The sequence below is a fragment of the Eschrichtius robustus genome, chromosome 16, assembly GCF_028021215.1.
Source record: "Eschrichtius robustus isolate mEscRob2 chromosome 16, mEscRob2.pri, whole genome shotgun sequence".
NCBI classification, from domain to species: Eukaryota; Metazoa; Chordata; class Mammalia; order Artiodactyla; family Eschrichtiidae; genus Eschrichtius; species Eschrichtius robustus.
This window is the reverse complement of record NC_090839.1, coordinates 29,152,063-29,177,040: the sequence shown is the minus strand read 5'-3', so window position 1 is coordinate 29,177,040 and position 24,978 is coordinate 29,152,063. Positions and strand designations below refer to the sequence as shown.

General features: G+C 41.7%; 1 pseudogene; it reads right to left on the bottom strand.

Annotated features, from left to right (window-relative positions):
- Window positions 1-255: 255 nt before the first annotated feature.
- On the bottom strand, window positions 256-24,467 carry LOC137750361 (signal-regulatory protein beta-1-like; annotated as a pseudogene).
- Window positions 24,468-24,978: the final 511 nt, after the last annotated feature.

Here is a 24,978-nt window from a genome sequence, read left to right as displayed (position 1 = left end):
ATCTTAGTTATTCACAGGAATATCTGGTAAAAGGGATGTGCCGTCAGGATGTAGCTGTGTGATAAAGTGGTGGTTACTGCTGTTTGGTACCTAAGGCATCACAATATGTAGAGGTGGCTGTATATGTTGTTCCATTTTAAAGATGAGGAAACTGAGTTTCAGAAGGTGAAGTGACCTTCCCAAACATGGTAGAGTCAGCAGTTGAACCCAGCCTGACTCCGGGTTCAAGTCTTTAGCTGCTTGGTTATTCCACCCCTATTCACCCAAACTCTCCTGCTGTTCTGTAAGCTCTTTCAGCTGCATGCTGCTCTGGACCAGTGTCTGGGTCTCACACCACACTTGGCAGGTGAACAGCCTTCTGTCCTCCGAGGTGCTGACCAGGATATGACTGTCTTGGCTGAATGTGCCATCTGGGTTCTGGGTGGGGGTGAAGACCTCACAGGTCCTGAAGCATCCTTTCCTCCCTTGCCAGGTGATTTCTATGGCTTCAGGGTAAAACGTTTGCACATGGCAGGTGAGGATGGCCACGTGGAGGCTTGGAACATGGTGCACTGACATCTTCACTGTGGGAACAACTGAAACAACAGCGCTTCCTTCATTACTTCTTCCTTCATGTAAATGATGCTCAAGGAGCACCCACACCTTCCTAGACATTGCTCTCAGTTCTTGGGATGCAGCAGTGAGAAAAGGCAGGCAGGTACTTGCCTCATGGAGCTCCTGCTCTGGTGGGGAGGACAGGGGGAAAAGCAGTCACTTGACCCCCACATGGGTTATGATAGCCTGTAGGGGCACCTGACTTGGTCTGGAGGTGGGAAGGTAGGGAAGGGTTTCTGGAAAAAGTGCAGAAATAGGAAAGATGAATAGGAGTGAACTACATCTGGCTGATTCTATTTTCCATAGATGGCTACTGCAAGCCCACAATGTCATCCAGAACCGTACCACTCCTGATCACTGGGGAGTCTAATTCTGCTCCCGTGAAACCTGGGCAGTACTTTGTGACTAGGAACAGAGTGCAGCAGAGGTGACACTGTGTGAGGTCCAAGGCTGGGTTATAAAAGTTGATGTGGCTTCCACATGGGAATCTTGGGACACTCACCTTGGGAACACAGCCAGCTAGCTCTGAGGAAGCCCAAACTAACCATGTGGAAAGATGATAAGAAGAGGCTCATGTAAGAATTGAGGCACCGAGTTCACACCATGTTAGTGATGGAGCCTTCATATGATTCTAGCCTCTGAATCATCCAGCTGAGGTCCCGGATGTAATAGAGCAGAGACAAGTCATCCCTACTAGGCCCTGTCCAAATTTCCTGAAGTATAGAACATGTGAGCATAATAATTTTGAGGATTTGGAGTAAGTTTAGAATACTGGAATAAGTTTGGGATAATCATGCAGCCCTGGTAGCTGGAACATTAGACAAAGGAGCTGGAGGAGGACAAGAAGTGGAGAGAGGGCACTGAGATCGGCTGTGTGTGGTAAGTGCATCTCAGGCAGAGGGAAGGGCATGGGCAAGGGCCCTGAGGTGAAGTCTAGCATATTCCAAGGACAGTAAGGTGACCAGGGTGAGTAAGGGAACATGGACGAGATGCAGCCAAATTCATAGCTAATCTGAAGACTGTCTACATTTAACTGCTGCCACAGGTACCCTGGAGGCACATGTGATATCCTCAAGAGTAAATACACAGTGGTTTAATACAATTACTCTCCAGATCCTGAACCCTCATATGACTCTTTCCTAAAATTGCACACTAAGCCCAGATCCTTCTCTTGCCTCCTGTTTCTCAATTCTCCTTCTCCAACTTTCAAAAAAAAAAAAGAAAGGAAAGAAAAAAACAAAAGAAAAATCTTCTCCCCATACATTCTGAAACTAACTATGGTGCGTTGCCCTTGGTGTAAAGCCTTTGGGACACAAAATAAAAGGACAGTTCAAAATACTGCTGGCCAGAAAGCCTGTTTTAATCAAAATATCATAAGCTCCCCCATCTGTCTCACTGAGCTGCCTTTTTTTAAACACTTACACCCTTAGTTCATAAGGAAAAACCAAATAAATTTAATTTATATACTTTTTTTGATGGTAGTTCTCTGTGTTTTCATAGTTCTCTATGATATCTATAATGTTGTAGTCCATAAAAGACTTTCACATAAAAATATGCTACAGTAGTATAAAGTTCTCTGCAGGAATTATAATGGATATACAAATTTAGGAAGAAAAAGGATTGATAAAAATGCTGGTCATTAAGAAAGACCTTGTTTTGTTTGTTGGTGATGGGTGATGCTGGAAATCAAGTAACTATGATGTAATTTTTACATTGAACATTTTCAGAGTGAGGTAACATTTGTAATATCCCAGGAGCTATGTCCTGAGGGACTACTTAAGCATATGAGCAAGCTTAGAGCAAGCTTGAGCAAGCTTAGATACAAAGTCTGACACCACCATAATGGGTTTGTCTTATTAGGTCAGAGCAAGAAAGGTGGGGCGTGGCCTTGCCTGCATTGTTCCCTCCCTTGATACCAAGGTGGATCTAGGCAGCCTGTTTCAAAGGCAGTACTGGCTGCAAAGCAGTGGTGGCATGGTGGTCTGGACAAGGGTCTAGGAGTCCACGTGGAGAGTCCAAAGTGGGAGAAACTTCCTTGCTGTGGCCTATAAGAGCTGTGTGATCTGGTCCCTGTCCCTTCTCTCCAGCCATTTCCTTTTTCAGGCACCCCTCTGCTCACTAAGATCCTGCCACTTGGGCCTCCTCTCTGCTCCGCAGACATGTCTTACTCTCCACCCCACCCCACCGCAGGGCCTTGCACGTTCTGTTTCTTCTGCCTGGAACACTCTACTCTTAACTTGGCTGACTCTCTTTCGTCTTATATGCCTTGGTTCCATCATCACTACTTCAAAAAGTATTTCCTTGTAAACTAGATTTCTCTTGTTTTCATCTATTTCGGTAGTCAATTCTTTTCCATTATGGCAAATGTCACAAGTCATAACCGTATATTTGTTTGCATCTTGGATGACGGTGTTCACGTGAGTGTGAACTCAATGATGCAGAATCAGGTCTGTTCTGTTTACCATGGAACCCCCAGCACCTAGAATAATGCACCATGCAGCAGATGCTCAGTAAACACTTGTTAATGAATGAATGAATAAACTCCCACCTCCCAAATACTCTACAGCAGGGATCCCCAACCCCCAGGCCACGGACCTGTATCGGTCCGTGGCCTGTTAGGAATGGGGCCGCACAGCAGGAGGTGAGTGGTGGGCGAGTGAGCAAAGCTTCATCTGTGTTTACAGCTGCTCCCCATTGCTCGCATTACTGCCTGAGTTCTGTCTCCTGTCAGCATTATGGTGAGTTGTATAATTATTTCATTATATATTACAATGTAATAATAATAGAAATAAAGTGCACAATAAATGTAATGCACGTGAATCATTCCGAAACCATCCCCACCCCTGTCTGTGGAAAAACTGTCTTCCATGAAACTGGTGTCTGGTGCCAAAAAGGTTGGGGACCACTGCACTGGAGGGAAGGAAGCTCTGAAAGAGAAGTATGCGATTACAGCATTAAAGGGAATAGGATGGTCATTTAAGATAGGGAACCTCGTACCCACCTCAGGTGGGGTTTTGTGAAGAATGAATGGGAAGACTCAGGTGAGGTGCTCCAAACAGGGAACAGGTGGAGGTCACCTAGGTTGGGCCATGGGGGTAGGTGGGTGGGCCCTTACCTTGAAGGAACTTAAGAGATGTTCACATGCCCACTGAAGGGACTCGGCAATTTACTGTGAGCCACTTGGCAGGTGACCTGGGAGTGGAGTAAGGACAAGGCAAGGGTCACCAGGGTGGTGCTGATGATGGTGTAAGAGGAAGCATCTGCAGGACGGACGATGAGGGTCTGATGGGCTGGAAGCTCCACACCATTTTCAAACCATTTGAGGTGTATGTTTCTGGGAAAGAAGCCAGTTGATGTGCAGGTGAGATTCACCATCTGGCCTGGGTTGGCCCTGTTGGAGGGGCCAGAAATCTCTGGAAGAGAGGGCTTAGCTTTGATCAAGGCAAGATGGAGAGAGAAGAGAGAGAGATGAAGATGGCAAGTTACTGTCTAGTACAATACTCGCCCTTATGGTTCACCCAGTGAGACATCACCTCAGTCAAGTTCAGTTTTCTCCTCCTCTTCATTTTTATTGTGACTCTTCTTATCGTGAGAGCTTGCCAGCTGGCCTCACTGATTTGTTTCTCCACTTTTGTACCCACACTCAGAAACCAGACCATGGTGATCTTGCTAAAATGCAGATCCAACCATGTCATCCCGCCTCCCTCTCTCCCTACTTTCCTCTCTCCCGGAAGTACATTGTTTTAAAAGTCATATAAGGTGTTTCATGGAAAACATCAGACCCCTAGCTTCCTCTCCTTAAAAATTATAGACCAACCACTTTTTAACTATTTCAGCTGATTCTTTGGACATTTCTCTCTGTGTTTCTAAGTAATCTGCTTATATTATTATTTATCTCTCTGTGTCATATGTTATGGATAGACCTACTACTATAGAAGGTAATGATTTAGCTCTCTTACATCTCCCTCCACCTGCCATTCACACCTCCTATCATGGAAACATCCAATGCTTTGATTTTATGCAGATTAAACACTTTATCAATGTCATTATGACCAAAGGATAATTGTTCACAGCTGGGTCATGTAATATATTGTGATTGTATTTCCTTTCTTGTACAACTTTTTGTTTTCCCAGGAGTTTTTAAGTGTCTCATTCTTTTCATTGGTTAATTTTCTATAAACCTATAACAACTTTATCCCCAAGCTTTTTCCGAGATGGGTATCACTCCTCCTAGTATTTTTGAAAATACTTAGTATTGTAGTGGACTTCAGTTTGGGGTACATGTATACCTAAAAGTGCACAAAGACTTTGCAGGGCATCTATATGCTTGTATTCAAACACAACTTTTATTACGGTAATTTGTAAAAACACCTAAAAGTAGGAAGTATTCATCATGAGACTAACAATTATCAACAGATAGCCAATCTTGTTTCATCTTTACTTCACCTACCATCCACTGGATTGTCTTAAAACGAATACCAGGCACTCTATCATTTCACTCACTACTACCTTAGTATTTATATTTAAGAGTTAAGAATTCTTTTTAAAATGTAATATAAATGCCACTATCACACTTAAAATTTAGTAATTCCTTAATATCATCTAGCACTCCCATTACCTCTGCCTTTATTAGGTGATATTATTCTTTGCTTCATTAACTCTTGACATACCATTCTTTCTAAAAGTTTTTTGAAAATGTATTTTATTTTCTTTTTTTATACAATTTTTAAAAGTTACAATCCATTTACAGTTATTAAAAAAGATTGGCTATATTCCTCATATTGTATAATACGTCCTTGTAGCCTATCTTACACCCAATACTTTGTACCTCCCACTCCGTCATCCTTATATTGCCCCCTTCCTCCACTGGTAACCAGTAACTTGTTCTCTATATCTGCATCTGCTTCTTTTTTGTTTTATTTACTAGTTTGTTGTATTTTTTAGATTCCACATGTAAGTGATATCATATGGTATTTGTCTTTGTCTGTCTGACTTATTTCCCTTAGCATAATGCCCTCCAAGTCCATCTAGATTGCTACTAATGGCAAAATTTCATTCTTTTTTATGAGTGAATAGTATTCCATTGTGTGTGTGTGTATCTTATGGAAAAACCCAAATGAACTATTTGGCCAACCCACCTCTTCTTTATCCAGTCATTTGTTGATGAACACTTAGGTTGCTTCCATACCTTGACAATTGTAAATAATGCCACTATGAACATTGGGGTGCATGTATCTTAGGTATTAAATTAGTGTTTTTGTTTTTTTCAGATATATAGCCAGGGGTGGAATTGCTGGATCATAGGATAATTCTATTTTTAGTTTTTTAAGGAACTTCTGTACTGTCCACAGTGGCTGTACCAATTGACATTCCCACCAACAGTGTATGAGGGTTCCCTTTTCTCCACATCCTCGCCAACATTTGTTATTTGTGTTCTTTTTGATGATAGCCATTCTCACATGTGTGAGGTTGACATACAACTCTTACAGGAAAGGCATGGTAAATGCCTTTGCTTATTATCTTTTGGCATTCATAACAATGAGTTGGTGTCTTAGTAATCTCCAAAAGTGACCATTGACGTTTCTTTAATTTTCATACCATTGTGATATCATCATTTTTAACATTGATGGATGTCAATATATTGTAATTTTATCTTTTTAATGCTCAAACTGTCCCATCTGTGGGAGCCTCCTTTAAGTTAGTTCCTGAGTCTTTTTATATAACTTCACTTGATATTGCTTCCTTACTTCTGTACAACAAAATATTCCAAGCTCATTTTGTATATTTCCTGTCCATGGTCTGACATCAATCATTTCCCTAAGGAGACATGGTTCTTTTTAGTGGTAGTGCTATTTAGAGACCATAATCTGTGTACTAGGAGTGTTTATTACTACTGGGTTGTCATAGCTACCAGGTCATTTTGGTGGACACAGTGATGAAGTATATTTTTTTTAGGAGAAAGCCAATTCAATTGGGTTAATACTGATAGTTCTAATCCAATTTTAAGAAAGCAGTTTTTAAACCTAACTTCTTCGATTATATCCTGTATCTGTTTCTCATATTGAAAATCCAGTTTCTAAGGACACCAACACAATTACTTATTCACTTCATCTTACAATACAGGGGTCCCCAACCACTGGGCCATGGACTGGTACCAGTCCGCAGCCTGTTAGGAACCAGACCACACAGAAGGAGGTGAGCAGCAGGCAAGCAAGCAAAGCTTCATCTGCCGCTCCTCATTGCTCCCCATCGCTCGCATTACCACCTGAACCATCCCCCCCACCCCCATCCATGGAAAACTTGTCTTTCACAAAACCAGTCCCTGGTGCCAGAAAGTTTGGGAACTGCTGCTATAATACATACATAATATTTATGTACACCAGTACCAATATTAATACCAATCAGTATGATTATTGAATAGCATTTGGGGTTTTTTTGGTTCTTTTTGTCCTCAGGATATGTTTCATTAGGGATATAGATACACATGTGTAGCATACTGTCTCCAAGACTCACCCAAATTCCCGGAGCATGACCAGTTTAGTGTACTCAAGAGCACTCCAATGCCATGTATTCATGTTTTTACCTGAAAGGATTTGATTTGGATGGTTGCTTTTTTTGCAGGTTGCCTATGCACATGGAACACTGGAAATACTGTGCACCTAATGCCTTCTGGAAGGAGTACTCAATCAGATCAGTTACTCAAAGGGAGTTGGTATGTAATTATCCCAAGCTCCTTTCCTCTTGAGAGGGATAAAACTGAGACTTATATGTCATTTCTCATAGTTTCCCAACTGGATTAAGCTCCAGTTACCCATACTGGCAGTGGGCTTGAAGACACATTCTTTATAAAGAGAAAGTTTTCTCCTTGAACCCTTCGGAGGGCCCAGTGTGTCTAATACACTGGTTACAAGAACACGAACACAAAGGGAGTCTGTTTAAGAGGGTTGAGTGAACTTCACCCGGAAGGAAATAGGAAAAGTCATGGGCTTTGTGTAGACCCTCCCTGTGTCCCTTTTGTCTTGGTCTGCAGTGTGAGGGGTGTCTGGGTTCAGCCCCCAGTACTCCTGTCCTTCATCCTACTTCACTCAGTGGAAGGTGCCCTTGTTTGGGCCTCTTCACAGCAGTATCCTGCCGCCACTTTACTAACAGAACCACCAATCTTGCCAGCAATGAGGTTCAGTAGTACCTAGGCCCTTCCTTGTTGTGAGCATATCCATAGACTTGGGATGCACTGGAGTTAGAGTGTATGGGCTTCTGACATGTAGTTATAAAACGTGCCTGTTGGTGTCACTGCTGAGCTCGGTACTCCAGTTTTCACTGATCCCTTCACCTCAGTGTTGAATGCTTTATTCTGACCAAATTAGGCAGCAGGTAAATGTAATGCATCTGTTTCAGAGAGGCTGTCACTGCAGAAATAGAGGATAAATGTACCTTTGAGTTTCAAAAGGTGAACTCAGATGAAGGATGCAAAAGTTTGGAAAAATGTAGGCTCCTGTAGAGTGGCCCCTCCTTTCTACTTCCTCTTCACCCTCTGGTTACCTTATGAGACTAGACAACACTGTCCGACTTACTGGAGAGAGGAGGGGAACTGGAGGGACTTAACACTGGAGAAGCCTTAGGAGGTCCAGCTTGGAGGGACAGGGGAGTCAGGAATACACGTGCCTTCCTTTCTGGTGACACAGTTTGTGAAATTACTGCCTCTAGCCTGACCTGGCAACAGAAGAGCAGAACTGGGTGTGTGCTCTGCCAGGTCAAAGGACCTGAGACCACCTTGCAGAGATTCCTGGAGTAGCCAGATTTCTCAGTGTGCTGAAGAGGATTGTGGGCAGAGCTGGAATCAAGTGGAAGCTGTGAGATCAGGAAGTAGTGCTAGGGGTACCTGTGTGGATCTGTAGTCAAGGGCAGCACAGGGTGATGGATATCTCAGCAAATGCCTGGATGGACAGATGTCACAAAGGCACCTTAATATCACTGGGGACACAGAGGGTGGGGGAACCTGATTTCATGAATGAGATCATGAACTGACCAACAATAAGTCCATGGAAAGGGTGCTTAAAACAGAAATCATGCTAAATCATGGAAAAAATTCAAAATGTAATACTTTTTGCATACATTGGAATGGTGGCTTCAGAGTTGCATTGTTTGATCTTGATTATGTCACCTAATATCTCCAAGACACAAGTTCCCCATCTGTAAAATGGGTTCAGGGGCAGAAGCTGGACTAGGTGCAACCAAGAGCTTTTCCAGCTCGGACTGACCATAATGCTAAAGTCTCTGATTCTCTCAGCTGTTTCACTGCCCACTTGTGAATGTCTTCCTTATATGACACTCTCTTTGCAGTCCTTCCCACAATGTCCAGTGAGACTGCTAAGTATCACCAGGATAGCCCAGTGTGACAGCAGACAATGAGGACATTCTCAACCCCTGCGGAGATCATATGAAACTGCAAAAGAAAAATATATCTACAATCATGCCATCGTGACGAATGGAAATATTTTATCTTTCTGTTCTCCTTCCAATCCATGCCTACATAAGTACCCCTTTTGTACCACAGTTGGGAGACTGCATTGTATCCAAGGCCTTTTGGGAAGCAAGAGGGATGGAAAAGGAAAATATGGTTATTTTAGCTCTGCTGCTTGGCTCCCCTGGCAACCAGCTTTATAGACCTAATGACTGTAAAAATATCTCTCCAGCTCCGACCGCTCTCCTGAACTACAGACGTCTGCCTACTCAACATCTGTACTGGAATGATGAACAAACATTATGTTTAATGTGTTCAGAACTGAACCGATAGTTCCCATCACCAACCTATTCTTCCACTTGTCTTCGCATCTCATCCATTGCTCAACCTAGCCCAGAAGCCACCCCAGTTCCTCCCTCCCATGACCTTTCACATTCAGTCCCCAAACGTGTCTCATCCTTTCTATCTTTAAATACACCTCACTTTAGTCAATTTCTCTCCATCTCTGCTGGTACCACCATAGCTCAAGCCACTCTAACTGTCCCCTGGTTTGTTGCAGAAACCTCACAACTGAACTTTCTGATTACTTGCATTCCTCTCATCTAGTTACGGTAAAGGTGTCATGGTGATTTAAATGCACATCATCAATGTAATAAAGAGCCAGTTGCTTCTATATTTTTGGCTATTCCACTAGGCACAAAATGTCATATCAGTGTGGTTTTGCTTTTGTTTTTTCTGATCACTAATGAGATTGCATGTTTCTTTATGTTTATTGGCCATTAGTATTTCCTTTATTTCCATTAAATGAAGGGACTGTAAATGTTTCATGGCACTTGGGTGCCCACAGAGAGCTTTCCCTGAGGAGCCTGGAAGGGGCCTTCAGAATCACAGGTATGGTTCTCCCTGAGTAAGAGCCTGCCATACCTCTGCTGGTTTTCTTGCTAAGGGTCAGGTGTCCGCAGAAGCTTCATTCCTGGGTAGAGCAGGAGAGGCCACCTCTCACTACTGACCGTCCCGGTCCAGGCTCTCAGCTGCTCTTGAGCTGCAGGAGACAGGAAGGGGCAGCCAGTGCTGGAAAGGTCTCAGAAGGCTGATGAGGTAGGAGAAGCTGGGGCAGAGGCTACAGGCATCATGGGAAGTGGTCCTCCTGGATCAGTCCTCCTGTATAAGACTGGAGGGGACAAGGGTCCTATGTTACTTGTGGCGTCTATGACCTGCAGAGGAAGTAGAGAGCTGGGCGAAGCCTTTGTTCTCTTCAGAATTCTCCTCAGAGACCACCTCACCAATGTTTTCTCTATAGTAACTCCATCTATATCCCCCTCCACCGTGGGCCCTGCCCAGGTCAGGGGAGCCTGCATCCTTGTGCATCCTCAGACTGGAGCTGTGAGAGGCAGAGGGGAAGGTTGAAGGAATGGGGTACAGCTCTCAGGAACACTCTGGATTCAACATGCCTTCAAGGTAGAGGAGAAATGGGAGCACCTCGTGCTTTCTCCTCACAGTGTCCCCCTGTCGGCCTGGAGTCACACCCCGGGAGCCCAAGCCCTATCCTGGATGCCCCATTTACCTGCAAGGGAGGGTCCTCCTGAAGGAATAGATGATGGAAATTTTAGTCAGGGGAAACAACTTCCAGCCAAGCAGGAAGAGGGTCCCAAAGAGGGAGCTGGATGTTCTGGCACCTGGTGACAGGAAGATATCAGGATGAACCTGGCTTCCTGCTCCCATCACTCAACCACCAGGGAGGCTCAGTCCACCCCAGACTCAGGTACCAACACTACACCTTGGTCTTGGAGGGAATCACCTCCCCTCTCTGAGCCTCAGTTTTCTCATCTTTAAAATGGGGATCATAACATGTACTTTAGATCATCGTTGTATCAAATGAGCACCCAGCAAAGTACTAATATGTGCTCTGTAATTATATTATCCAAATGGCTTTTGGGAGATTGGGTGGGAATTGGGGAAAGATATTACATTTTGCCTTGGTTATTCACAGGAATATATGGTAAAGGGGATATGCTGTCACGAAGCAGCTATGTGAAAAAGTGGTGCTTACTGCTTTTTAGTACCTAAGGCATCACAGCATGTAGAGGTGGCTGTATTTGCTGTTCCATTTTAAAGATGATGAAACTGAGTTTCAGAAGGTGAAGTGACTTCCCAAGGTCATACATGATGAACAGGGCACAGCCAGCATTTGAACCCGACCTGTCTCCAGGTTCAAGTCCTCGGCTGCTTGGTTATTCCACCCCTACTCACCCAGACTCGCCTGCTGTTCTGTAAGCTCTCTCAGCTGCCCGCTGGTCTAGACCAGTGTCTGGGCCTCACGCCACACTTGGTAGGTGAACAGCCTTTTGTCCTCCGAGGTGCTGACCAGGATATGACTGTCTTGGCTGAATGTGCCATCTGGGTTCTGGGTGGGAGTGAAGACCTCACAGGTTTTGAAGCATCCTTTCCTCCCCTGCCAGGTGATTTCTATGGCTTCAGGGTAAAACGTTTGCACATGGCAGGTGAGGATGGCCACCTGGAGGCTTGGGACACACTGCACTGACATCTTCACTGTGGGAACAACTGAAACAACAGCCCTTCCTTCATTACTTCTTCCTTCATGCAAACGATGCTCAAGGAGCACCCACACTTTTCTAGGCATTGCTCTCGGTTCTCGGGATAGAGCAGTGAGCAAAGACAGACGTGGTCCCTACCTCTTGAAGCTCGTGCTCTGGTGGAGAGGACAGAGGGGGAAAAAGCAGTCACTTGACCCCTACATGGGTTATGAGAGCCTGTAGGGACACCTGACCTGGTCTGGAGGTGGGCAGGTAGGGAAGTGTGTCTAGAAGAAGTGACCTTTGAGTAGAAATATGAAAGATGAATAGAAGTGAATTACACGTGGCTGATTGTATTTTCCACAAATGGCTACAGCAAGTCCACACTGTCATCCAGAACCTTATTACTCCTGATCAGTGGGGGAGTCAACTTCTGCTTCCCTGGATCCTGGGCAGGACTTTGTGATGAGGAACAGAATGCAACAGAGGTGACACTGTGTGTCAACCAAAGCTGGGTTATAAAAGTTGATGTGGCTTCCGCCTGGGAATCTTGGGACACTCACCTTGGGGACACAGCCAGCTAGCTCTGAGGAAGCCCAAACTAACCCAAGTGGAAAGATGATAAGGAGAGGCTCATGTAAGAACCGAGGTGCTGAGCTCACCCCAGCACCAACGGCCAGACATGTTAGTGATAGAGCCTTCACTGATTCCAGCCTCTGAATCATCCAGCTGAGGTCCCAGATGTAATAGGGCAGAGACAAGCTATCCCTGCTGGGCCCAAATTCCTGATGTACAGAATATGAGAGCATAATAGTTTTGAGGATTTGGAGTAAGTGTAGAATACTGGCATAAGTTTGGTATAACTACGCAGCCCTGGTAACTGGAACTCTAGGCAAAGGGGCTGGGGGAGGGCAAGAGGAAGGAGAGAGGGCACTGAGATCAGCTGTGTGGGGGAAGTGCATCTCAGGCAGAGGGAAGGACATGGGCAGGGTCCCTAAGGTGAAGCCTAGCATGTTCCAAGGACTTTAAGGTGACCATGATGAGTAGGGAGAACGTGGGAGGGATGAAGCCAAATTCATAGCGACTTTGAAGGCTGTCTATACTTATTGTTGCTACACTTACCCTGGGGGCACATAATGACATCCTAAAGAATAAATACGTAGGTAATTTAATACAATTAATCTCCAGATCCTGAGAGATCCAGACTCTTTCCTAAAATTGCACACTAAGGCCGGATCTCCCTCTTGCCTCCTGTTTCACAATTCTCCTTCTTCAACTTTACAAAAAAAAAGTTCTTTCCCATACATCCCAAAACTAACTATGGTACATTGCCCTTGGTGTAAAGAATTTGGGACACAATTTAAAAGGACAGTTCAAAATACTGCTGTCCAGAGAGCCCGCTTTAATCAAAGAACCACAAGCTCCTCCATCTGTCTCACAGAGCTGCCTTTCTGATATAAATTTAATTGTTATTTTTAATAATTATTTGTCAGAATTTGTCATATATCTGGGTTGTTTTGATCAATTATGCGATTCAATTTAAAAAAATTTTTAAACACTTACACCATTAGTTCATAAGGAAAAACCAAATAAATTTAATTTATATACTTCTTCTGATAGCGGTTCTCTGTGTTCTCTTAGTTCTCTATGATATGTATAATGTTGTGGTCCATAAAAGATTTTCACATAAAAATATGCTACAGTAGTATAAAGTTCACTGCAGGAATTAGAATGGATATAGAACTTTAGGAAGAAAAAGGATTGATAAAATTTCTGGTCATTAAGAAAGACCTTGTTTTGTTTGTTGGTGATGGGTGATGGTGGAAATCAAATCACTATGATGTAATTTTTACAATGAACATTTCCAGAGTGAGGTAACATTTGTAATATCCCAGGAGTTATGTCCTGAGGGGACTACGTTAAGCATATGTTGAGCAAGCTTAGATACAAAGTCTGACACCACCATAATGGGTTTGTCTTATTAGGTCAGAGCAAGAAAGGTGGGGCATGGCCTTGCCTGCATTGTTCCCTCCTTTGCTGCCAAGGTGGATTTAGGAAGCCTGTTTCAAAGGCAGTACTGGCAGCAAAGCAGTGGTGGCATGGTGGTCTGGACAAGGGGTTAGGAGCCCACGTGGAGAGTCCAAAGTGAGAGAAACTTCCTTACTGTGGCCTATAAGAGCTGTGTGATCTGGTCCCTGTCCCTTCTCTCCAGCCATTTCCTTTTTCAGGCACCCCTCTTCTCACTAAGATCCTGCCACTTGGGCCTCTTCTCTGTTCCACAAACATGTCTTACTCTCCACCCCACCCCACCGCAGGGCCTTGCACATTCTGTTTCTTCTGCCTGGAACACTCTACTTTTAACTTGGCTGACTCTTTTTCATCTTTTATACCTTGGTTCCATCATCACTACTTCAAAAACATATTTCCTTGTAAACTAAATCTCTCATGTTTCCATCTATTTCAGTACTGTTTTTTTTTTTAACATCTTTATTGGAGTATAATTGCTTTACAATTGTGTGTTAGTTTCTGCCGTATAAAAAAGTGAATCAGCTATACATATATATATATCCCCATATCTCCTCCCTCTTGCATCTTCCTCCCACCCTCCCTATCCTACCCCTCTAGATGGTCACAAAGCACCGAGCTGATCTCCCTGCGCTATGCGGCTGCTTCCCACCAGCTATCTATTTTACATTTGGTAGTGTATATATGTCCATGCCACTCTCTCACTTCGTCCCAGTTTACCCTTCCCACTCCCTCTGTCCTTGAGTCCATTCTCTATGTCTGCGTCTTTATTCCTGTCCTGTTCCTAGGTTCATCAGAACGATTTTTTGTTTGTTTTTTAGATTCCATATATATGTGTTAGCATACAGTATTTGTTTTTTTCTTTCTGACTTACTTCACTCTGTATGACAGACTCTAGGTCAATCCATCTCACTACAAATAATTCAATTTCGTTTCTTTTTATGACTGAGTAATATTCTATTGTATATATGTGCCACATCTTCTTTATCCATTCATCTGTCAATGGACACGTAGGTTGCTTCCATTTCCTGGCTATTGTAAATAGAGCTGCAATGAACATTGTGGTACATGACTCTTTCTGAATTATGGTTTTCTCAGGGTATATGCCCAGCAGTGGGAATGCTAGGTCGTATGGTAGTTCTATTTTTATTTTTTTAAGGAACCTCCATACCATTCTCCATAGTGGCTGTATCAATTTACATTCCAACCAACAGTGCAAGAGGGTTCCCTTTTCTCCACACCCTCTCCAGCATTTACTGTTTGTAGATTTTTTGATGATGGCCATTCTGACTGGTGTGAGGTGACACCTCATTGTAGTTTTGATTTGCATTTCTCTAATGATTAGTGATGTTGAGCATCCTTTCATATGTTTGTTGGCAACCTGTACATCTTCTTTGGAGAAATGCCTATTTAGGTCTTCTGCTCATTTTTGGATTGAGTTGTTTGTTTTTTTGATATTGAGCTGCATGAGCTGCTTGTGTCTTTTGGAGATTAATCCTTTGTCAGTTGCTTCATTTGAAAATATTTTCTCCCATTCTGAGGGTTGTCTTTTGGTCTTGTTTATGGTTTCCTTTGCTGTGCAAAAGCTGTTAAATTTCCTTAGGTCTCATTTGTTTATTTTTGTTTTTATTTCCATTTCTCTAGGAGGTGGGTCAAAAGGATCTTGCTGTGATTTATGTCATAGAGTGTTCTGCCTATGTTTTCCTCTAAGAGTTTTATAGTGTCTGACCTTACATTTAGGTCTTTAATCTATTTTGAATTTATTTTTGTGTATGGTGTTAGGGAGTGTTCTGATTTCATTCTTTTACATATAGCTGTCCAGTTTTCCCAGCACCACTTATTGAAGAGGCTGTCTTTTCTCCATTGTATATTTTTGTCTCCTTTATCAAAGATAAGATGACCATATGTGCGTGGGTTTATTTCAGTACTCTTTCCATCACGGCAAATGTTAAAAGTCATAATCATATAGTTATACCTTATTGGTTCAGGAGGTTCCATGACTATGAACCCAGTGATGCAGAACCAGGTCTGTTCTGTTTACCATGATAACCCTAGCACCTAGAATAATGCCGCCACATAGCAAATGCGCAAGAAACACTTGTTAAATGAATGGACTTCCAGCTCCCAGTATATACTAAAGAGAAGGAAGCATGGAAAGAGAAGGACTGGATCATGGCCTTTAAGGAAATAAGATGGTGATAAAAGTTAGGGAAACTCGTACCCTCCTTACGTGCAGCTTGGTGAAGAATGAATGGGAGAACTCAGGTCAGGTGCTCCAAACAGGGAACAGGTGGAGGTCACCTAGGTTGGGCCATGGGGGTAGGTGGGTGGCCCTTACCTGTGCAATTCACTGTGAGCCACTTGGCAGGTGACCTAGGAGCAGAGTAAGGGCAAGGCAAGGGTCACCAGGGCAGTACTGATGATGGTGTAGGAGGAAGCATCTCCAGGACGGACGATGAGGGTGGAAGCTCCACATCATTTTCAAACCATTTGAGGTGTATGTTTTTGGGAAAGAAGCCAGTTGATGAGGAGGTTAGATTCACTATCTGGCCTGGGTTGGCCCTGTTGGAGGGGCCAGAAATCTCTGGAAGAGAGGGCTTAGCTTTGATCAAGGCAAGGTGGAGAGAGAAGAGAGAGAAATGAAGATGGCAAGTTACTGTCTAGTACGATACCCGCCCTTATGGTTCACCCAGTGAGACATGACCCCAATCTCTCATGTTCAGTTTTCTCCTCTTCTTCATTTTTATTTTGCCTCTTCTTATCATAACAGCTTGCGGGCTTGTCTCACTGACTTTGCTTCTCCACCATTGCACCCAGACTCAGAAACTAGACTACGCTGATCATGCTAAAATACAGGTCTAATCATATAACTCCAACTCCATCCTTTCCTTCCCAAAGCACATTGTTCATGCACATATGTACACTACCAAACGTAAAATAGATAGCTAGTGGGAAGCAGCCGCATAGCACAGGGAGATCAACTCGGTGCTTTCTGACCACCTAGAGGCATGGGATAGGGAGGGTGGGAGGGAGGGAGATGCAAGAGGGAAGAGATATGGGGACATATGTATATGTATAACTGATTCACTTTGTTATAAAGCAGAAACTAACACACCATTGTAAAGTAATTATATTCCAATAAAGATGTTTTTAAAAAAAGTCATTTAAGGTGTGTAATAAAAATATCAAACCCATAGCTTCCTTTCCTTGCAAAAATTACAGATCAATCACTCTTAGCTATTTTAGCTGATTGTTTGGACATCCTCTCTATCTTTCTAAATAACGTGCTCATGCTATCATTTCTCAGTGTCATATGTTATGGATAGACTTACTACTGTAGGAGGTGATGACTTAGTTCTCTTATATCTCCCTCCACCTGCTATTCACACTTCCCCTCCTCACATCTTTCTATCAGAGACACATCCACTCTTTGATATTATCAGGATTCAGCACTTTTATCATTAAGACCAAAGAAGCATTGTTCACAACTGGACCATTTAATAAGTCATGAGTAAATTTCCTTCCTTGTACAACTTTTCGTTTTCCCAGGAGTTTTTAAGTGTCTCATTCTCTTCATTGGTTTAGTTTTCTATGAACCTATGACAACTTTATCCCCAAACTTTCTGCCAGATGGGTATAATTCCTGCCAGTATTTTTTAAAACGGTAAGTATTGTAGTGGACTTCTGTTTGGAGTACATGTATACCAGGTCATTATGGTGCACAGGGTAGTGAAGTAAGTAATTTTTTTAGGAGAAAGACAATTAACTGGATTAATGCTAATAGTTTTAATTTAATTTTAAGAATGCAGTTTTCAAATGTAGCTTCTTTGTTTCTGCTCTGTATCTGCTTCTCATGCTGAAAATCCCAATTTCTAAGGACACCAACACAATTACTTATTTATTGCATCCTACTATACATATATAATATTTATCAACACCAACACCAATATTAATACCAATCAATATGATTATTGAATAGCATTTGGGGTATTTTTGGTTCTTTTTGTCCTCAAGATATGTTTCATTTGGGATATAGATACACATTATTATGTGTTGCATACTATCTCCAAGGCTCACCCAAACTCCCTGAGCTTGACGACTTTAGTGCACTCAGGAGCACTCCAATGCCAGTAACTTCATGTTTTTACCTGACAGGTTTATTTATTTATTTATTTTTTTATGGTTGCTTTTTTGGAAGGTTGCCTGTGCACACGGAACACTGAAAGTACTGGAGTACTGACCCTCTAACGCCTTTGGAAGCAGCTCTCAATCAATGACCAAAAGGGAGTTGGTATATAATATCCCAAACTCCTTTCCCATATAGAGGGATAAATCCGAGACTTATGTATCATTTCTCACAGTTTCCCAACTGGATTAAGCTCCAGTTACCCACAGTGGTAGTTGGCTTGAGGACCTACCCTTTTTAAACTGTCTGATCCACCACTGCCTTGTTGGGGGACCCTGCACTCAAATCCTTGTCTCAAGATCTGTCTCTGGGTGAATCCATCCTAAAACTGTATGTTTTAAAGTCCCTTGAGATAATTTGCCTTTGTCTGGGTAAGCCATAGTTAGATTAAGTAATTTCATTTCGGATTTAGTAGTTTAGTATTTAGGACTTTTTTCATTTTGAATTTAAAATGTTCATGGGTTTTCAAAGTCAAAACCTCAATCAAGGTACAGCAGAGAAGTCTAGCTTTCATTCCTGTCCCTTCTACTCTCTTACCTTCCCCATCAGTAAATTTTTAAAATTAGATTTTGATTTATTTTCTTCTTTTAAAAATATAAGCAAATATGAATATTCTAGTATTTCCCACTTTTCTAATCATAAAACCTAGTGTGCTCCACACACTGTTCTATATGTTGTTTTCTTGTTTAATGTTATCCTGTGGTCCCTCTGAAGCAGTGTGCTGAGTTCTTCTCATGCTTTTTTACAGTGCAGAGAACCCCATTGTCTAACTGTACCACAATTTATTTAGAAACACATCTTTTGTCCTCACTAATAGTGCTGTAATCAAGAGACTAAGTGTAAGTCATCTTGCACTTATGTTAGCATACCCTGAGGTACATTTGTAAAAGATAGATTGTATTCACAGGATAATATGTAATTATGAATATGTATATGTAACATATAATTTTCCTGGATGTTGTCACATTCACCTCCTTTTGAGTAATGCAATTTTGCATTTCAACCAGCAAACTATGGAAGCATCAGTTTCCCCATAGCTCCTGCCACACAGTGTGTTGTTAAACTTTTGAATTTTTAGCCAAGCAAATAGGTGAGAAATTGTGTCCCAGTGTAGTTTTAAATTGCATTTCCTCTTATATAAAGGTGATGAACATATTTTTTATATGTTTAAGAGATATTCCTATTTCATTTTCTGTAAATTGTCTTTTCATATGGATTGCTCATAATACTATTAAGTTTCTTGTGATTTTCTTCTAAAATTTTAGAAGCTCTATATATATATTAGGGTGACTCTTTGTCTATATTATCAGTTGCAAAATATTATACATGTACACACCCATACACACGTTTCTTTTTGTACAGTTGGTCAAATTCTTATTTTGCTTCTTTTTTTTGAATTATGTTGGGAAGTTTTCCCCACTTCCAGATTATAAAAGAATTCACACATAGTTTCATCTAATACTTGCAGTTTCACTTTTTCCATTTAAATATCTGATCCATATGGATTTATTTTGGTGTACGGTAGGAGGAACTGTATTCATTTCTGGATTTTTAAATTCTGTTCCATTGGTCTGCCTACTAATGCTCCAATTCATCCAGCGCCAGTGTTGAAAAAACTCTTTTCTCCACCAAATTGCCTTTACAAATTTTTGTTTTCTTTCCTCCACCACTTTTTTTTTTTGAAAGAAATCAATTGGCGATATGTACAGGTTTATTTCTGTAGTTTCTATTCTGTTCCATTGATCTACTTGTGTGTCTTGATGCTAATACTACCCTGTATGATTATTGTAGCTTTATAATAATTCTATGTTCATGAGAGATATTGATATATATTTTTCCTTATCTGGTTTTAGAACCAGAATAATGTTCACCCTATTTTGCATCCTAGTCATTGCAGTTTCCATCTCTAAAACTTCAGTCTTGATCTTTTAAAATGTTTTCCATGCCTCTACTTCACATATTTAACTTTCCTCTATCTACTTGAACATCCATAGTGTAGTTATAATAACTTTAATGTCCTTGTGTACTAATTCTATCATCTGTCATTTCTGGTTCATTTTCAAATGATTGATTTTCTCATTACAAATTGAATTTTCCTGTTTTTTCATGCCTGATCATTTTTATTGCATGCCAGATGTGACTTTTACTTTGTTGGGCATTGGAAAATTTGTAATGTAATAAATATGCTCGACTTATTTTGGGACATGGTTAAATTACCTGGGAACAGTTTGACATTTTCATATGTTGTAGTTAAGATTTGTGGTGCTGAATCACAGTATCATTTAGCCTAGAGCTAATTCTTTTACCTCTACTGCAGCAGAACCCTTCTGTGTACTCTCCCAGATGCCTACAAAATATAAGGTTTTTCACTCAGTTTGATGGGAACAGGCACTAGTCTTGGCCTTTTGTGAGCCCTGGGACTTTCCCCCTGAGGCCAAGCTCAAGACCTTTGGAGTTTACTCTTTGTGTATCTCTTTCCTCTTTGGTGCTCCACTCTGAAAATTCTACCACCTTGCCCTCCTTGGACTTCTAACTCCTCCTAATCAACTCAGGGAGACTTCTAGGCTCCATCTGAGTCCTCTCTCCCTGCGTGGTGCCCTGCAAGCTTTCCCAGAGAGTAAACTGGAGGTAACCTTTGGTCTCACCTCATTTGTTTCTCATCTCTCAGATATTATTGTTGTTTGTTGCCTGATGTCCAATGTCTTGTCAACCATTGTTTCATATAGTTTGCCTAGATTTTTTAAAAAATTTTATTTATTTACTGGCTACGTTGGGTCTTCTTTGCTGCAAGCGGGCTTTCTCTAGTTGTGGCAAGCTTTGGCTACTCTTCATTGCGGCGCGCGGGCTTCTCATTGCAGGGGCTTCTCTTGTTGTGAAGCATGGGCTCTAGGTTCGTGGGCGTCAGTAGTTGTGGCGCAGGGGCTCAGTAGTTTTGGCACACAGGCTCTAGACCGCAGGCTCAGTAGTTGTGGCACATGGGCTTAGTTGCTCCATGGCATGTGGGATCTTCCCGGACCAGGGCTTGAGCCCGTGTCCCCTGCATTGGCAGGTGGGTTCTTAACCACTGCACCACAAGGGAAGTCCTGCCTAGATTTTTACTGGGTGAGTAAATCTAGTTCTTATTACGGTTTTAGTAGAAGTTGACCCAAGTATTTAATTTAATTAAAATTTTCTATCAAGTATGTCTTGTCTTTTCCATTATATCTTCTTACTGGTTGTTGTTTGATATATGAAAGATTTTTCTTTTTGTTTGTTGATTTTATAACTTGCTACATTACTAAATTATCTTATTGATTGTAAAATTTAATGTTGATCCTATTACGTTTTCCAGATGCCATAGAGAGACAGCTTTCCCATTTTCTTTATAATTCTTATGCTTTCTATTGCTTTCTTCTTTCTAAAAGCATTGGATTATATTTCAACTCAATGTTAAATAATATTAGAAATGGTGGACATAAGTTTGTGAACTATTTAGTATTCTAACAATTCTATCTTTTGCAGATGTTCCTCTTTAAAGCTCTCAGTCCTCTTGGTCTGGAATGACCGGTGGCCATTCCTAAGCCTCTTGCACAGCTGTTACCTTGGGGTCTCTAGTCTCCTATTACTGCTTTCCATTCTTACCTTGTTTTTATTTAACCCCTGTTTGGTAAAAAAAAAAAAAAAAATGGGTACATGAAATGTAGTTCTTGATGATCTTGCAAACTTAAACTGGCTGGGTGTAGAATTTTAGGTGGAAATCAGGTTCTCAAAGTTTTGAAGGCTGTACTCCTTATATTCTAGTGTTCAATGTTACCCTTGGACATTTCATGCTGATTTCCTTCAAATGTTCACATACAATTTGCTATTTATTTTCAAATCTTGAAAATCATATGACCTTCTCTTTGTCCCAAGAGACCACCTACCATTATCCTTGTTTCTCCATGGTGCTAAGTCTCTAAAATTTTAAAGATTCAAAAGTTCTGTTGTTGTATGTTTCTATGATCCTGCTAGAGTAAACTTTCATGTTCATTTTTTAATATCAAAAACATTATAATCATTTCTTTGCTAACAAACAGGCTTGAACTATTTGCTCTTCTTCCCAGGCTTTCCTTTAATGGATGATATTGAGTCTTGCAGAGTTTGTCTTCAGCCTTGATTCTATCAGTCAGGACCAAATCCAAGAATATACAGGATTTATACAAATGCAGGACAAAATCCAAGAAACATAAGCATTACATATTCTACATAAAAAAGTAATATTTACAATTTTCTGCCTCAATAATTCTAACATCTTTGTTTCTGTGTAATATATGGTTCCATGCTGCTAAGAATGTATTTTAACGTCTGATTGGTTTTAATATCCTGAATACTGACAATATACACTAATATAATACTTCATATGTTACAGGCCTCTTCTAAGTACTTTGTATTATAAACGCACTTATATTTATAATCCTCACAACAAATCCATAAAGTAAATATTATTTTCATCCTTATCTTTTAGATGTGGAAACTGAGGCACAGAGTATTTAAGCAACTCACTAATGTCACACAGAGCATGTTAATGAGAGCTAGAAGTCAAAACCAGGCCATTTGGGCCCAGAGTCTATACCTTTACCCACTGTGCTTTTAAGCCTTTTTTGTGGCCTTTGAAAACCATAAGATTCTGAAGGGTTAGGATTGTACTGATATGTCCCTGGGATTACATTTTACTCTTCTTCTTCACTGTGACTTCTCACTATCCTCATCTTTTATCCTCAGACTTGACACAATGCTAACAACCCACGAACCTTAGGATAAAGACTGGAAGTTGTGACTGTCTTAGAACAGAGGGCTGGATTTTCAGGGGTCTGAACTTACCACGCACAAAGAGCCAGGTGCCTGGTCCAGACTTAATCTCCACATCAGGGCTTCCTCTCTGGAACTTCACACAGTAGTAGACACCAGCATCTGCTGAGGTGATGTTACTGATGTGGATGGAAAAGTCCGTGTTGTATCTCCTTGTGGTGTCTGAAATAATTGTTACTCGGGAGAAGGGGCCTCCTCTGATATTGTAGATTAACTCTGGGCCTGGCTAGTTCCCCTGAACCACTTGATGGACCCCACGGGGAGCAGGAAGGTCACGTTGCAGTGCAGAGTGGCCGTTTCTCCTGCTGCAACTGACACTGACTTCTCAGGCTGAATCACCTGCAGCGTTTCCTCATCTGCCACTCCTGGAGGGAAACACAAGTCAGTTCCAGGTCCCCTGTCTGGCCTAAGGGACTCCTCTTGAGGTTTTTAGTGACCCTGAAACTGAAAATTTAAAAAAAAAAAAAAAAAGCCAGGACTGTGCCTGAGGGCCTCCCATGGTTGACCTGGAGTCCAAGGGAGGGCCCTGGCCTGGGCACCAGGTGGACATGGGCTCAACACCCAGCCCCAGTACTGATAAGCCTGGAGATTCTGGGAAGAACACTCCCTCTGTTTTGGTTTCTTTTTCTATGAAGCATGATGAATGATTCCTGTTTTTCATGTCTTATGTGAGTTTTAAATGAAGACACAGGCTTGCCAAGGACCCAGAATGAGTGTTGTAAAGGCCAGAAACAGTGGGATCATTTTTATGTGTTCATATTTGCATTAACTAAACCCTGGAGAATATAACAGCCAGAGCTTCCACAGAAGCCATTGTGTGCCAAACATCACTCAAAATACTTAAATATATTAACTAAGTTCTTTAATTTTCACCACAATCCTATTAGTAAGGTATTATTATTTACCCCATTTTTCAGACAACAAAGGCACAGAGAAGTTTAGTAATTGTCCAATGTCAAACATGGTATAAGTGATGGAACTTGAATTAAAACCCAGGCATTAGGTTTCAAAAATATATCTATGCTTTTAATCACTTTTAGGATGACCTTGCAACTGAGATGTAAACACTGCTGGGAGGGGAGAGATGCCTCACCAGTCTGCCTGGGTCTTGGGTCAGATCTAGGGAAAATAAAGTGAACAGGCAGGTATAACTCCCACATGAAGAATATAATTCTAAAAATCTGAGATTCTGGGAGACTTAAGAGTCTAAAAAGTACCACTTACCAATTTTTTTCTAATAGTTCTACAATGCATGTGTAGTGGTGGTCGAACTATCTATCTATCTATCTATCATCTATCTATCTATGTCCCTCTAAACTAAGACAACTCTGACTCCCAGATTCTATGGTCTTCAGCAAGATGGAAGAGTCATGTGCCACACATTCCCTTCCTTCCTCAGGATGGTACCCATTCTTGCAGGTAAAGCCGCAGAGGGTCATGGATCCTTCACAGGGTGTCAGAAATGTAGGAGTTGAGGAGCAGCTAGGAATCCCTGTCCTGAGAAATGCTTGGGTGGGCTAAATCTTGTCTGAACCTGAACTGGAGAGGAAAGGGCTTCTTAAGTAATAAGAATTCTGGGGGAATTTGTTTAGGAGATCCTTGTTGTAAAAGAGAATATTCAGAGAAATGTCCTGAAGAGAAAGAGGCAGAAAAGAATGAGGCGCTGGAACAATGATCCACCTGCCCCACTGCCAGTGCAGAAATGGTACCACTACCAAACTCAGGTGAGCATCCCTGCACAGTGTTACCTGAGGCCATGGCTCTCACCGGTAAGCCCCAGTAGCAGAGGCAGCAGCAAGGATGGAAGCGGCAGTTAGAACAAGGAGGCAGGGACATGCATCTTGGTGGCTCCTGGGACCTGCTTTTTTTTTCTTTTTTTTTTTTAACATCTTTATTTGAGTATAATTGCTTTACAATGGTGTGTTAGTTTCTGCTTTATAACAAAGTGAATCAGTTATACATATACATATGTCCCCATATCTCTTCCCTCTTGCATCTCCCTCCCTGCCACCCTCCCTATCCCACCCCTCTAGGGGGTCACAAAGCACCGAGCTGATCTCCCTGTGCTATGCGGCTGCTTCCCACTAGCTATCTATTTTACGTTTGGTAGTGTATATATGTCCATGCCACTCTCTCACTTTGTCACAGCTTACCCTTCCCCCTCCCCATATCCTCAAGTCCATTCTCTAGTAGGTCTGTGTCTTTATTCCCATCTTACCACTAGGTTCTTCATGACCTTTTTTTTTTCTTTTTCCTTAGATTCCATATATATGTGTTAGCATACTGTATTTGTGGCACATATATACAATGGAATATTACTCAGCCATAAAAAGAAACGAAATGGAGTTATT